Source organism: Vicia villosa, linkage group LG6 (genome assembly GCF_029867415.1).
Source record: "Vicia villosa cultivar HV-30 ecotype Madison, WI linkage group LG6, Vvil1.0, whole genome shotgun sequence".
NCBI lineage: Eukaryota > Viridiplantae > Streptophyta > Magnoliopsida > Fabales > Fabaceae > Vicia > Vicia villosa.
Window position 1 is genome coordinate 118,700,771 of NC_081185.1, and position 15,740 is coordinate 118,716,510.

Below are 15,740 nucleotides of genomic sequence, written 5' to 3' on the forward strand. Positions count from 1 at the left end.
GCCGTAACCGGTTACAAGATTTTTGTAACCGGTTGTTCCCTCTGTCATATCAGTCCAGTAGCTTCAAGAAACAAAAAATTGTGCCCGTAATCGGTTATGCCATTCTAGTAACCGATCATAGGAGCTATCAAGCTAATTTTTCTACTGACAAAAGACCTCAGTTCGTTGACCACAACATCTCGACTAATCACGATCCTCTTGTATGCAACATCAAACAACTTATAACTGAAGGGTAGAAAAACACTTAGAAAGGGGGGGTTTGAATAAGTGTAGTCTTAAAAACTTGAACGATAAAAACAATATGCACAGTTATTTTTATCCTGGTTCGTTGTTAACTAAACTACTCCAGTCCACCCCCACGGAGTGATTTACCTCACCTGAGGATTTAATCCACTAATCGCAACAGATTACAATGGTTTTCCACTTAGTCCTTGACTAAGTCTTCTAGAGTATCCTGATCACAACCTGATCACTCCAGGAACAATTGCTTAGACACAAGCTAAGACTTTCTTAGAGTATCCTGACCACCACGTGATCACTCTAATTACAACTGCTTAGACACAAGCTAAGACTTCCTAGAGTATCCTGATCAACACTTGATCACTCTAGTTACTTACAAATTAATGTAATCAAATCTAAGAGTATTACAGATGCTTCTGAAAAGCTATAATCACAACAGTGATATTTCTCTTAACGTTTAAGCTTAATCTCACTAATATATTACAACAGCAATGTAGTGAGCTTTGATGAAGATGAAGTTTCTGAGCTTTGAATTTGATTAGCGTTTCAGCAAGTTAATATTCACAGAATTTGGTTCAGAGTTGTTCACCTTGCTTCTCATCAGAACTTCATATTTATTGGTGTTTGAGAAGATGACCGTTGAGCGCATTTAATGCTTTGCGTATTCCGTACAGCTTTGCATTTAATGTTTCACGCTTTTGTCAACTACCTCGAGCCTTGTTCACGCTGTGTCTACTGACGTTGCCTTTAATAGCTTCCAACGTTCCTTTTGTCAGTCAGCGTAGCCTGCCACCTGTACTTTCTTCTGATCTGATGTTTGAATAAAAATATTTGAATATCATCAGAGCCAAACAGCTTGGTGCATAGCATCTTCTTGTCTTCTGACCTTGAAGTGCTTCTGAGCGTGATACCATGAGAACTTCAGTGCTTCTGCTTCTGACCTCAAGTTCTTCTGATGCTTTCATAGACCCATGTTCTGATTCTGCCTTGACCATCTTCTGATGTCTTGCCAGACCATGTTTTGATGTTGCATGCTGAACCTTCTGAGACAAAGCTTCTGAGCGTTGATTTGTGCATACTCTTTATATATTTCCTGAAAGGGAAATTGCAATGTATTAGAGTACCACATTATCTCACACAAAATTCATATCCTTGTTATCATCAAAACTAAGAATATTGATCAGAACAAATCTTGTTCTAACAATCTCCCCCTTTTTGATGATGACAAAAACATATATAAATGATATGAATTTGCGATCAAAAAGAGCAGACGGCTAAAGACAAATTACACAGCTATAGCATAAGCATGTGAATATGTCTCCCCCTGAGATTAACAATCTCCCCCTGAGATGAATAATCTCCCCCTAAAATAAATACTCGAAGAACTTTAATAATAAAAGACTTCCCTGATTATTTCGGTAGAGACGATCACATAAGCTTCTGTCTTTTGAAAATTCATAGCTTCTGACTTCTGCTTCCATTGGACAGCTTCAGAACTTGAATTTCTTTAGATCCCTAGAACACTCACAGCTTCTGATTCCTGCTTCCATTTAGGACAACTTCAGAACTTGAATTTCTTTGATCTTCAGAACATTCACAGCTTCTGATTCCTGCTTCCATTTAGGACAGCTTCAGAACTTGAATTTCTTAGATCTTCAGAACATTCACAGCTTCTGATTCATGCTTCCATTTAGGACAGCTTCAGAACTTGAGTTTTCTGGATTTTTAGAACATTCACAGCTTCTGATTTCTGCTTCCCTCGGATAGCTTCAGAGCTTTGAATTTCTTCTTACAACACTTCATGCTAGATTGTATCAGAACATTGTTGAATGTACCAGAGCATCATCAGAGCATCTCTACATCCTGAAATGTTACAGAACAAAACTAAACGACAAAAGTCAGCATGAATGAGTTAGAACATAAAATGTGTATCAGAACACAAAATATGTATCAGAGCCATATAAGCCATATAGAATATATCAGATCCAATAGGCAATGTATCAGAGCAAATAGACAATGATTTGGATCATATTCTATTATCAGAATTTCTGATCATTCTTCCTTCTTGCTTCTGATTCTGAAGTTTCCTAGCACTCAGCTTGCTTCAAGAATCCAAGAGCTTGATTCTGATTGTTGCTTCTTATGTTGATCTTGAATCTTCGATTCCTGCAACAACACAACTTAAAAGCATAGAACTTTGCAAGTTCTGTTAGTAAATGTGGAGCCTTTTTACTCGGTAACTGATAATATTAATCAGATCATTTATCATATATTTTCTCCCCCTTTTTGTCATAACATCAAAAAGCATAAAAGATTCAGATGTAAAGCAAGAGACAAAAGGAAAGAAAACAAATAGACATTGATAAAAAGCAGAATTACAAGAGCTATGCAGAATAAGCTTTTTATTGATTAACCAAACATGATTACAGAAGATGTATGCTGATACACAAGTGCAACAAGCAAGGAAAACTACAAGGACACAAAGACTACAACCCTAGCCTAAGACTCTATCCTACGCAAAGACTGCGCAAACAACTCAAGAACCCTCTGGTCTTCAGTTTGTTCAGCCATGGAAGCTTGAAAGCTCTTCATGCCTGTCCAGACTAGAACCTCCACTGTAGGAGAGATCCAAGAGACCAAAGAGGAAGTGAGGGACAGTTTATAGACAGAGAGCTAATGTTGCAAACGGGCTCCAGTGACTCAAGAAGGTCTTCTTCCTTTGGATAAATGTTGATAACAGCATTGAAGAAGAGATCTGTCTTGAAAGAGACTTGGAGAGCCATCCCAAGATATGCTTCACATCCTGTAACTGGTTAACCCTTCCATCCGTTCTTATTGAGTTGAAAGGATTCATGATGAACGCTAGGTTGAAGATGAATGAACTAGGGTTTATGCCAAAGAAAAACTTTGTTGGACAAGAGAGAAAAAGAAAGAGAAAGAGAGAGAGAGAGAGCCAAGACTTAATGAAAAAAATGCAACGAAATGAAGGAATAAATAGAGGGAATGTGGGAAAGGAAAACGTTCTAGGGAAGGGAAACATTTGACGGATATAAAAACGAAAAGACGGACAATAAAAGAAATGATGAATGGCATTTAATGTAACATGACGTGAGGAGAGATAATAATGACAAAAGACGAGATTTGCACAGTTACCTAAGTAGACGTCCCCTCAACTGCACGCACGCTTGTCCAGAAATAGTGAACACGTGTTTACCATCTGGATAGCCAGTTACAGCTGTTTTGCTTTTAAAGAGATTCTGAATCAACTTAGACAATGAAACGTTAGTAATAACTGAATCACAATTTCTAATTGATTTCAATCAGAACTTCTCATAAACAAAAAAAATCCAATTTCATTTCAGAAGATACTCATACATAAGATCTTCTCATCTTCTCATTATGGGCATAAATCCATACTGATATTCTTCAGAATGAACTTTAACCTATCTTCAGCAAGGGGTTTTGTAAAGATATCAGCCCATTGATGGTCTGTATCCACAAGGTTTAAAGATATAACACCCTTCTGAACATAGTCCCTTATGAAATAATGTTTAATCTCAATATGTTTAGCTTTTGAATGTAAAATAGGATTCTTAGATAAACATATAGCAGAAGTATTATCACAGAAAATAGGAATGTTACTCTCATATATCTGATAATCTTCCAGCTGACTTCTCATCCAGAGCATTTGTGTGCTACAACCAGCAGCAGCAACATATTCTGCTTCTGTTGTTGAGAGGGCAATAGTAGCTTGCTTCTTGCTGTACCATGAGATTAGATGACTTCCAAGAAATTGACAACTTCCAGAAGTGCTCTTTCTTTCTATTCTATCTCCAGCATAGTCAGCATCACAGAATCCTACTAAGTTGTAATCTTTAGATTTTCTGTAAACTAAACCAACATTAGTAGTACCTTTCAGATACCTTAGAATTCTCTTAACCGCAGTTAAATGAGATTCTCTTGGATCTGATTGGAATCGAGCACACAAACAAACACTAAAGAGAATGTCAGGTCTAGAAGCAGTTAGATATAGAAGAGATCCAATCATACCTCTGTACAACTTCTGATCTACCTTCTTACTTACCTCATCCTTACCCAGTACACAAGTTGGATGCATAGGAGTTTTGGCTTCTTTGCTTTCAGAAAGATTAAACTTCTTCAGAAGTTCTTTCACATACTTCGTTTGATGAACATAGGTTCCATCGGAAGTTTGGTTGATTTGAATCCCAAGGAAATACTTGAGTTCTCCCATCATGCTCATTTCGAATTCAGCCTGCATAGACTCAGCAAACTCCTTTCCAAGTGTAGCATTAGATGTTCTAAAGATAATATCATCAACATATATTTGACAAATTAAAATATCCTTTTTAAATGTTTTACAAAAGAGAGTAGTGTCCACTTTTCCTCTAGTGAAATCATTTTCCAGAAGGGAAGAACTCAAACGTTCATACCAAGCTCTGGGAGCTTGTTTCAATCCGTATAATGATTTCTTTAATTTGAAAACATGATTTGGAGACATGGAGTCTTCAAAACCAGGAGGTTGGTGAACATAAACTTCTTCATCTATATAACCATTTAAGAAGGCACTCTTGACATCCATCTGATAAAGAGTGATGTTGTGTTGAGTGGCAAAAGAAATTAATAGACGAATAGATTCTAACCTGGCCACTGGTGCAAAGGTTTCTGTATAATCAATCCCTTCTTGCTGACTATAACCCTGAGCAACCAGTTTGGCTTTGTTTCTTACCACTTCACCTTTCTCACTTAGCTTGTTTCTGAAAACCCACTTAGTACCGATGATGTTAAATCCTTTTGGTCTAGGAACCAAGTCCCATACATCATTCCTTGTAAACTGATTTAGTTCTTCTTGCATGGCAATTATCCAGTCTGGATCTTCTAGAGCTTGATCAACAGAAGTTGGCTCGATCAAAGAAACAAGACCTAATTGACATTCTGCATTGTTCTTAAGGAATGCCCTTGTTCTGATGGGATCATCTTTCTTTCCAAGGATCACATCTTCTGAATGAGCTGATGCAAGTCTAGGTGATCTTCTGACTGTTGGTTCTTCAAAGATTCTCAGATTCTCTAAAGATGCAGCAACTTGATCTTCTGATCCATTGCTTCTGAGACTGCCAGCTTCTGCAGCTTTGCTTCTTGGTTCTTCAACTTCTGATATATCAATATCAAAATCTGCAAAATTCTCAAACTGCTTTGGTTTTTCAAGACCAAGCTTATCATCAAACCTGATATTGATTGATTCTTCTACAATCAATGTTTCAGTATTGTATACTCTGTAGCCTTTAGAGCGTTCAGAATATCCAAGAAGGAAACATTTTTGTGCTTTGGAATCAAACTTACCAAGATGATCTTTAGTATTCAGAATAAAACATACACATCCAAAAGGATGGAAATATGAAATGTTGGGCTTTCTGTTCTTCCACAATTCATAAGGAGTCTTATTTAGAATAGGTCTGATAGAGATTCTATTCTGAATATAACATGCAGTGTTAATTGCTTCTGCCCAGAAATGCTTAGCCATATTGGTTTCATTGATCATGGTTCTGGCCATTTCTTGTAGAGTCCTATTCTTTTGCTCTACAACTCCATTTTGTTGTGGAGTTCTAGGACAAGAGAAATCATGGGCAATACCATTTTCTTTGAAGAACTCCTCAAAGAGTCTGTTCTCAAATTCGCCACCATGATCACTTCTGACCTTTATGATTTTACACTCTTTCTCAGATTGGATCTGATTGCAGAATTCAAAGAACACTTAATGAGACTCATCCTTGTGTTTCAAGAACTTTACCCATGTCCAGCGGCTATAATCATCAACGATGACTAATCCATATTTCTTCCCTCTGACAGATGCTGTTTTGACTGGGCCAAACAGATCAATGTGCAAGAGTTCTAACGGCCTTGAGGTAGAAACAACATTCTTAGACTTGAATGCAGGTCTGGAGAACTTGCCCTTCTGACATGCTTCACAAAGAGCATCTGATTTGTATTTCAGATTTGGGAGTCCTCTGACTAGATTTAGTTTGTTAATCTGAGAAATCTTTCTCAAACTAGCATGACCTAATCTTCTATGCCAGACCCATTGCTCTTCAGAAACAGACATAAGACAAGTCACCTTCTGCTTCTCAAGATCAGAAAGATCAATCTTATAAATGTTGTTCTTCCTCTTGCCTGTAAATAGGATTGAGCCATCCTTCTGACTTACAGCCTTGCAAGACTTTTGATTGAAGATTATATCATAACCATTGTCACTTAATTGACTTATGGACAATAAGTTATGCGTTAATCCTTCTACAAGAAGTACATTAGTTATGGAAGGAGAGTTACCAAGACTTATGGTTCCAGAGCCAATGATTTTGCCCTTCTGATCTCCTCCAAACTTGACTTCTCCACCTGGTTTAAGCACCAGGTTATGGAATGTAGACCTTCTTCCCGTCATGTGTCGCGAGCATCCAGAGTCCAGGTACCATGACATTTTGCTTTCTGTCCTCTTTGCCGCCAAGGATATCTAAGTTCGGGGGGTAATTTATGCAAAGGGAAGGTGTAAGGCACCCTTTGCATCCATGGTTTTCCATGGGCTCTTAATTGCTTTGCTTGCTCGTTTATCTTTAGAAAAAGTAGATGAAAGAAAAAAAGTGGACTTTAGCTCGTAAATGAGCGTAGCCAGTTTTTTGAAGAATTGTGAGAAAGAATATGAAAATTGAGCATTGCAAGGCAATTAGGGGCAATTACCTTAAACTCAGATGATAGGTCTCTTTTTAGCCTTTCAGAATGAAAGGGTCAGTCCTTGCCATAAGAGGGCAGGAAGCCTTTCGTTTGGAGATCGAAGGGTCATCGAAGCATCCTTTGCCATAAGACTGTCCCATGCCATAGAAGGGCAGGTAGTCTAAGGTAAGGATCAGAATAAGCCTTTTCGTAGGCAGCCAGAAGATACCTCAGCCTTTTTCCGTAGGCAACATCCGAGGGTCGAGGTCATTTGTGTATCGAAGGCAGCATCATTAGGGTCGTGACCTTTTTATCGAGGCAACATGGCTGAGGTATCCTCGAATTCGAGGGACGTGGCTTATTCTGCAAAAACACAAAGGCAACAGGCAACAAGGCAACAGGCAACAGGCAACAGAGAGGGTTACCCAAAAGGGTGCGTGTGTGCAACAATCACGTGATTATGTTCAGATATTTATCTTTTAATTAGTTATTCTAATTCAGTTTAAGGCTTGCACTCCCTAAGATTACTAACCACACAATAATATAAAGCAATAAAGGGGGCGGGAAATTGTAACCAGCGGATCCCTTATCAGGGTTTGACACAAGTAATAATAATAAAAAGCATAAAATAAAATGAGGTTTAGGGTTACCAACAACGTAGCTTTGGCAATTGATAAGCCCTGAAAAGGAAAAAGACAAGACAGAAAACATATAGTGAGTGCATTATCAAATTCGAGGGCAAACCTCCTTAACTACAAAAGAAAATAGGATAATAAATTAAAAATAGAATAGGGAGAAGGTACTTAGCTTGGCATTTGCCTGACAGGGTTGAGGGCAAGGGTTTGCCAGAAGCATCGACTCTGACCATTAGGAATGAGCAAAGAAACAAATATGGCGTGAGTGTATTATCAGATTCGAGGGCAAAGGGATTAACCCTAAAAATAAAGAATAAATAAATATAAAAATAATAGTTAAAAAAGTGAGGGTACTTAGCTTTGTGACGGACGTGGCGCGTAATCGGAGTGTACCTGAAAAGTCAACCCTGAAAAGAAGACACAAAACAAAAATATTCAGTGTGGGGTTATTTCTTGTGAATCCTAATTAGGGCACAAGTTAACCATGGTTAATAAAATATATAAAATCGAATTAATTAATTATTGGTTTTAATCTAATTAATTAAATCGATGAAAATAAGTTTTTGATTTAAATAGCCTGACCTTAATTATGTAATTTAATCAATTGATATAAATTATAAAAAAATAATGGAAATAAATGACTTTTAAAAAAAAACTAATTTAAAGAAGTTTTATTAAAAGGAAGATTTATTAAATAAAACAAACAACAATGTAAAAGAAAATAAATAAATAAAACTAAATTACACAATTAAAAATAAAAAGGAAATTGGAACTTAGCTGTTATCGTATGAGGTAGGGGCTATAGGTCCATGGTAGACCCTCAGCTCTTAAGGCGTTGGATCTGAAAGGCTGGAACATCTGAAGGTAGAGGCGTGAGGGTGCATGACAAGCCCTGTGGTTGAGACGCATGCGATCCTGCAGAAGAAATCAAAGAAAAATAATATGCAAGGGCCAGGGATCGAACCCTGGACCCTTTGATTACCAAATACCTGCGCTACCACCAAGCCACGCAACCTCACTTGTCAAGCGGTACATTTAAAAAAGAAAGAACCTATTAAGTGACCAGACGCGCGCGCTGGGCCCCTGGATTCAAATCGAGCCAATCAGCCTTCAACACGACATCATCTTCTTCGCGTGGCCGTCGTTTTAGACCTGCCTACAGCGACGGTTCCCTCTCCATAGCTAAAAACCTGTGATTCTCCATACTAAAAAATAGCAACAGTAAACGCAAGGTGAGACTATAAATCGACCCAGAATCTTCTCATCAACACGATGGAACCATTGTTTTCATTTAATTTGACCTGCAAACAAAACCCCTAAAAACAAAAGCTCTAAACCCTACAATGGCAGTTACGGATTCATGCACCAAAACTTGCGATTAACGTTTCAGAAACATTCCTCGCAATCATATGAACACAAATATTGCAGTAAAACATCTTTAATATGCATGGATGTATGCGATTGAAATTTAAAAAAAGTTAGTCAAACAGTGGCTTGATTGTTCCGATTGAGGGACGGTTTATGGTCTGCAGCGACCTGGAGATGTTCAAGAGGCTTCAAGGAACGTAGTAGGATCTTTTATTTGGCTTGGATCGGCCTCCAAACCTCAAACCGAGTTGCAAACTTTCTTGAGTTTTTTTGAGCTTTTTTACGTGTTGTATAGGGCTGCCGAAACCTTGTGATCTCTCCCCTTGCTTGTGAATCCGTTTTGGCATTTATAGAGAGTACATTAGGGTAACAAATTTGATCAAAATCTTTGCAATTAGTATGATTGAGTGTGAAATATTTTTGATTGAAATTTGATTGAAAAATTGCCAATTTGGTACCAAATCTCTCCAAAACGAATTTCACCTAGTTTGCCTTGATTTTTTGATGAGATATTGGATCTAATTTAGAATCAAATATAGTCTTTGATTATTTCTAGTATTTTATTTAATTTTAATTTGAATTTAAATGATCAAATCCAAAATAAAAATAAATAATAAACACTAAAAATAAATGAAATGGCCTATGGATCATAGATGGTCCATGAATCAAGTTAGGGATCAATTATTTGGGCCCATTTAGTCAAAAGACTTTAAATTCACCACTTTGGCCTTCATGCATTTTCTCGAAATTGTTCGACTTTAACAAGTCATAAATCCTTCAATATTTACTGTATGGAGGTATCCTAGGACTTTCTAGAAACCTTGGAGAGTCCTCTAACCAGTGTCTTCAGTATCATATCAAAATTATTTTCCATTCTCATTTTATGCCCTTTTGAAAAAAGTGTCTTCTTGTTGACTTTTGAAAAGGACCTATAATGTATGAAGCTATATCTCTTAGATTATTGACCTATGAGCTTTGATTCTTGGACCATTGGATAGAGGAATGAATTCCCTTCAAAATGAGCTTTGGTGGGAATTTTTCTGATGAAGTATGAATATTTGGTGAATTTTCAAAGTTTGATTGACTTTTTCAGCTCATGCCCAAAATAGTAACTTTTGACTTTTGACTTTTCTGATCCTTCCTTGTTTCATCATGATCAACCCTTGATCAAATGATGATTTTAGGGTTATGAGGATGTTGTTGACCAAATATCTTGAGTTTTGACTGTATATTGACTTGAAATGACTGTTTTGCCCTTGAGAGTCGACTGTTGACCTAATCAGGATTTGAGGGACTAAATTTGCTCTGTTTGACTTGAAACTTTATATGGAGATACTTTGGGATGTTAGTGACCCTATGGAACCACCTTGAGCCCTTGATTCAATGATTTTCCTCTGAATTATTCAAACCCTAGTTTAGAACTTCTGTGTGGGAGACTGTGTTTTGGAGCTTTGTCTTTTGATTTGGTTTTGTGTATGAAAAATAGCATGGGCAAATTTTGGGGTATGACAGCTGCCCCTGTTCAATTATCTTAAACTTGAAGATGTAGAGTGGTTTGCGCGCCAGTCTGTATCTGAAGGTGGAAGATGATTGAACATAAGAATACCAAGAAATTTGCCCTATTTGAAGTAGGGACTTTTGTCGGAGATGGGCTTGTGGATGCCATCTTGGTAGTTGAATTTTGCGCGTTGATCGTGTCATTACCGTTCGTAGTAAATGAATTAGATCCTTGGGAATTGATCGTGTCAGTATCGTTCGTGATACTTGAATTAGATCTTGGAAAGATGATCGTGTCTACATCGTTTGTGATGATAGAATTAGATCTGAGGAGATAATCGTGTCTTCATCGTTCGTGATGATAGAATTAGATTCTCTTGTCGTGTCAGCACCGTTCGTAGTGACTGAATTTGACTGGGAAGGCCAGTGATCGTGTCCACACCGTTCGTGATGATAGACTTAGACCTCTGAAATTTGATCGTGTCAGTACCGTTCGTAGTATCTGAATTAGATCTTCTGTCGTGTCAGTACCGTTCGTAGTAGCTGAATTAGACTGAGAAGGTCAGTGACCGTGTCTACACCGTTCGTGATGATAGAATTAGATCTCTGAGAGTTGACCGTGTCAGTACCGTTCGTAGTAACCGAATTAGATCTTTTGTCGTGTCAGTACTGTTCGTGGTAGCTGAATTAGACTTTGAAAGTGATCGTGTCATTACCGTTAGTGGCAAATGAATTAGATCTTCGAGCGTTGATCGTGTCAGTACCATTCGTAGTAGCTGAATTAGATCTTGGAAAGTTGGAGATTTCGTTCATTTGTCGGTACATGTATTCTGAAAAAGGTAAGGTTAATCTTTATGCAATGTCATGATGCATGGGTTATGTAATGAATCCCTCAAAATAAATGAGAGCTTTTGCATGTTATGTATGAGTTCATTATGAGGTAATGTATGCAGTGTATGAATATGTTTATGACATATGATATGTGAATATGATTTATGTTGTCTTTGATTAAGAAAGTAGATCTTTATGTCCTTGTAATTGTACTGCCTGATCTTGTCTTGAAGATGCTCAGCTGGGAATTTATGATTTCTGCTTGGAGATGATCAGTAACTTGATGGACCCTGATTGGTGACAAAAGTATTTAGAAGAGAGCAACGTGTTGGAGAACCAGCAGTGTTGAAGATGTAAACTCTGTTGAGGAGTCATGTCTTTGTCGGGACGAAAGTATTTGAAGGTGATTACTCTGTGGGGGTGTGAGAATTGCCCCCAGTATTATAGTAACTACCATTCCTGGATGTCAAACTGGATTTGCGCAGGTTTGCCCCAGTTAGTAGGAACTTTGGAAAGATTCGCCTCGCGAGGACTTTATGAGATGTGCACTATGGGCGACATGCCCCTAGTAATCATAATCTTAGGACGACGCCCCTGACTATTTTGCTTTTGAGAGATTCTCGGAATCTTGACTTGATTGCCCCAGATTGATTGGGCAAAACGTGCCATGCCCCTTGTATAAGTAGGAGACATTGCTTCTTTGGAGTAATCTTGTTGGTCGGGATAACTTTGAGTCATTAGTCATACCCTGTGCAAGTTCTTTCTGATGCTAACATTTGAAATTATGTAGCAGAATATGTTTAATAATGTAGTCATGAGATGCAATGCGTATGTTTGTCTTGAGTTTGTTGAAAAACATTAAAACAGGAGATGTAAAAGCGTGATATTTGCAAAAACATGATATTTGTAACAATGTGATGTTTGTAAAAACAGGATATCAACCTAGCATTTGTAGTAAACCTTAAGGAGTCGGGATACCTTTTTTGGTGACAGTATGCTTTCGAACTAACCATGCTTCAATTAGGACTTTTAAGGGTTGTAACGTGGCTTGGTTCACGGTTTAAGAAACAAAGGATAAAGGCTCAAAATTTGATTGTACCCACCCTTCTTCATGATGATCTTCGGTCCTAAGCTCAGTTAATTCCACTTATGCATTCAGGTTCCAAGAGACTTTAGGATTTGCACCTTTGATAACGATGATGGTTCACAAGCAAAGAGAACTTTTGAGATGGCAGTCACTTCTTCCTTTCGGTAGTCACAACATTGTGTCGTTCAGGAATTTATTGACTTCTCTTTTTTTTCATCTTTTGATATCCCTAACTTTTGCCTGAACTGTCTATTTTAAGCTTACAGTCAGCGGGATGCCTCGATTTTTGCCTAAGTCATCTTTTTGTTTTTTGACTTAGCAGGCTTTTCTTTGTGCATATGTTTATTCTTTTTTTTTTTTTGAAAGATATTGACTGCCTTGCTTAATGATTGATGAACCATTATTGCCTTTTGATTGACATCTCCAACACTTCTTTGATGTGTACGGATGAACGCTTGTGATTGAAACCTTTGTTGAAAGGTGTACAGAGTGATTCTCTTAAAATAGAATGCACAGCCAAAATAACTGAGAACTACCCTGCCCCAGGTGAAAAATGCGGGTGTTTCGTACAAAAAGAAACTTCTACTCCTTAGGCTCAAAGGGGTTGACGAGGGACTACCATCCTTATATCTCCACTGTTTAGGAATTGAAACAATGCCTGTACATCGTCAGCATAGTCCGTTCAAAAGCATATTGTATGAGGTTGCGGTATCATTTTCGTCATCCTCCCTCAAAAGGTATACAACTTTAGCAGGAGTTGAGTATCACAAAAACATATGCAGAATAAAGACATAATTTAAAATGAGTGATAGCGAAATAATTTATTCAAGACAAACATATGCGATGCACTGATGATGATTATTAAAACATATAATGTCTATCATGATTCAAATGTTTAAACAAACAGAAGAGAAATATGCAAATGAAAGTAGATCTAATGTTCCAGAAGTTCGTCCGTCTAGACCTCAATCAGTCTTGTCATGGCTAGGCATAAGAGCGGTGATCACCACAGGTGTTTCAGGAGGGTTGAATTTGATTTCTCCGTCATTCATCAGATCTTGAATCTTATTCTTCAATGTCCAGCAATTGTTTTTTTGTAATGTCCAGGCATGTTGGAATGGTACGCGCACCTTGTATTGAGATTTATAGTATGAGTGGATTTTGTTGGCTCGATTGCCCTGAGCGTATGGATCATATGAGTGAATTGTTTGTTGTGACTCAATTGTCATGATTCCTTTATCGTGACTCAATTGTCATGATTCCATTATCGTGACTCAATTGTCGTGACTCAGTTGTCGTGGTTCGGTTATCGTGACTCAGTTGTCGTGACTCAGTTGTCGTGACTCAGTTGTCGTGACTCAGTTGTCGTGAATCCATTGTCGTGGTCTTTTGAGTGGCATGATTAACTCTTTAATGGCACGCTTCAACGGTCTATCATCCTTTACACCATAACCAGGATTGTTCGAATCATAAGCACATCTCGCATTGTAATTGTACCCCAAGAATAGGAGTGCCTTTAATTCTTCTTTCCCCTTGGCCGGGTTAAGGATCATCCCTCGGAACTGGTTATTCTGAGCCTGAAGATTTATGACTGATTGCTCGAGATCCATTTGTGCTGAAATAAACAGCGAGGAAGGACGAGAGACCTGTTATGCTATGTTATGAATGCAAATGTAATGTTTTCAAGGATCTATAGGAAATTTAGATTGGTTGCATTTTCGTCTGAAGAATTCTGAATTCCGTTTTGAACATCCTTCTTTGAGAATCGAGCTCACCATATCGAGTGGGTCATCGCCTCTGATTCGGGATACTTCTGAATTTGAAGATACATGGCCAGAGGAAAGTAAATCCTCTTGCCCCTTGATAGGTACTGAGTCTTTGAATTGGAAGGTATGTGGCTAGAGGAAAATAAATCCTCTTGCCCCTTGATAGGAATTTAGTCTTTGATAAGGGCACCTGAAATTATGCGCCCTAAATTCCTAAGATCCTTGAAAGGGTTAGTTAAATCATGTTATGCTTATGATGTCATGATGTCATGCACATGTGATGCATTAAGTAAGGCATAAGGTGATAAGGACGAGATGTCCCACAAGCAAATCCTGCAAGGAAATAGAAGGGTTAGTAGCACACACAAATAAGTCACACAAGTCACACAATTTTTGGCTTAAGGCTTGCATGGAGTCTGATCAGGTGTCCTTCCCAAGGGTATTTCTATGGATAAGGAGATTTCAGCAACGGGTTCTACCAAGTGACTCAGAATTGTCAGCCCCCTGTAAAGCACCCTCGAACATGGTAAATGCATACCACGCAATGATACTTTAGGAAGAAACCTATCTGAGCTGTAGTATCGGGTAGCGACCATAACTTGGCATGCACCAAGAATAGCCCTCCCACTACGTTCCTAAAAGCCAAGATGGGTTAAGGGTAACTAAAGGTCCTTGAGCTCCGACGCACCCAAAGATACATGCATAAACCTCTCTCATGCAAAAGAGGTACACAATAACCAGTGGAGGCCTAACTCAAGTGTGAACTTCATTTTGACCAACCCCAAGCATGCACAAGGGGGGTCTCCATGACTATGCCACTCCTAATCTTAAGTGTTCTTGAATCCGGGAATAGGATTCGTCCTTCAATTTTCCCAAAACAGCCCTGAAAAATAAAACAAGCAAAGCAAACAGTAGAAAACATTTAAGTGATTCCTAAACTTTTAAGGTAACCCCTCTTTTATAAGAAAATTCTCCCCAGCAGAGTCGCCAGTTCTGTAACACGGTGAACTGACTTTTTAATAATCGAAATGTCGCGGTAAGCAAGAGTCGCCACCGACTTTTATTTTATCCAAACAATATTCGGAAAGGCAAAAAGAAACAGAAAAAAAAAACCTTTTTAAAGAAATCTAAGTTCGGGGGGTAATTTATGCAAAGGGAAGGTGTAAGGCACCCTTTGCATCCATGGTTTTCCATGGGCTCTTAATTGCTTTGCTTGCTCGTTTATCTTTAGAAAAAGTAGATGAAAGAAAAAAAGTGGACTTTAGCTCGTAAATGAGCGTAGCCAGTTTTTTGAAGAATTGTGAGAAAGAATATGAAAATTGAGCATTGCAAGGCAATTAGGGGCAATTACCTTAAACTCAGATGATAGGTCTCTTTTTAGCCTTTCAGAATGAAAGGGTCAGTCATTGCCATAAGAGGGCAGGAAGCCTTTCGTTTGGAGATCGAAGGGTCATCGAAGCATCCTTTGCCATAAGACTGTCCCATGCCATAGAAGGGCAGGTAGTCTAAGGTAAGGATCAGAATAAGCCTTTTCGTAGGCAGCCAGAAGATACCTCAGCCTTTTTCCGTAGGCAACATCCGAGGGTCGAGGTCATT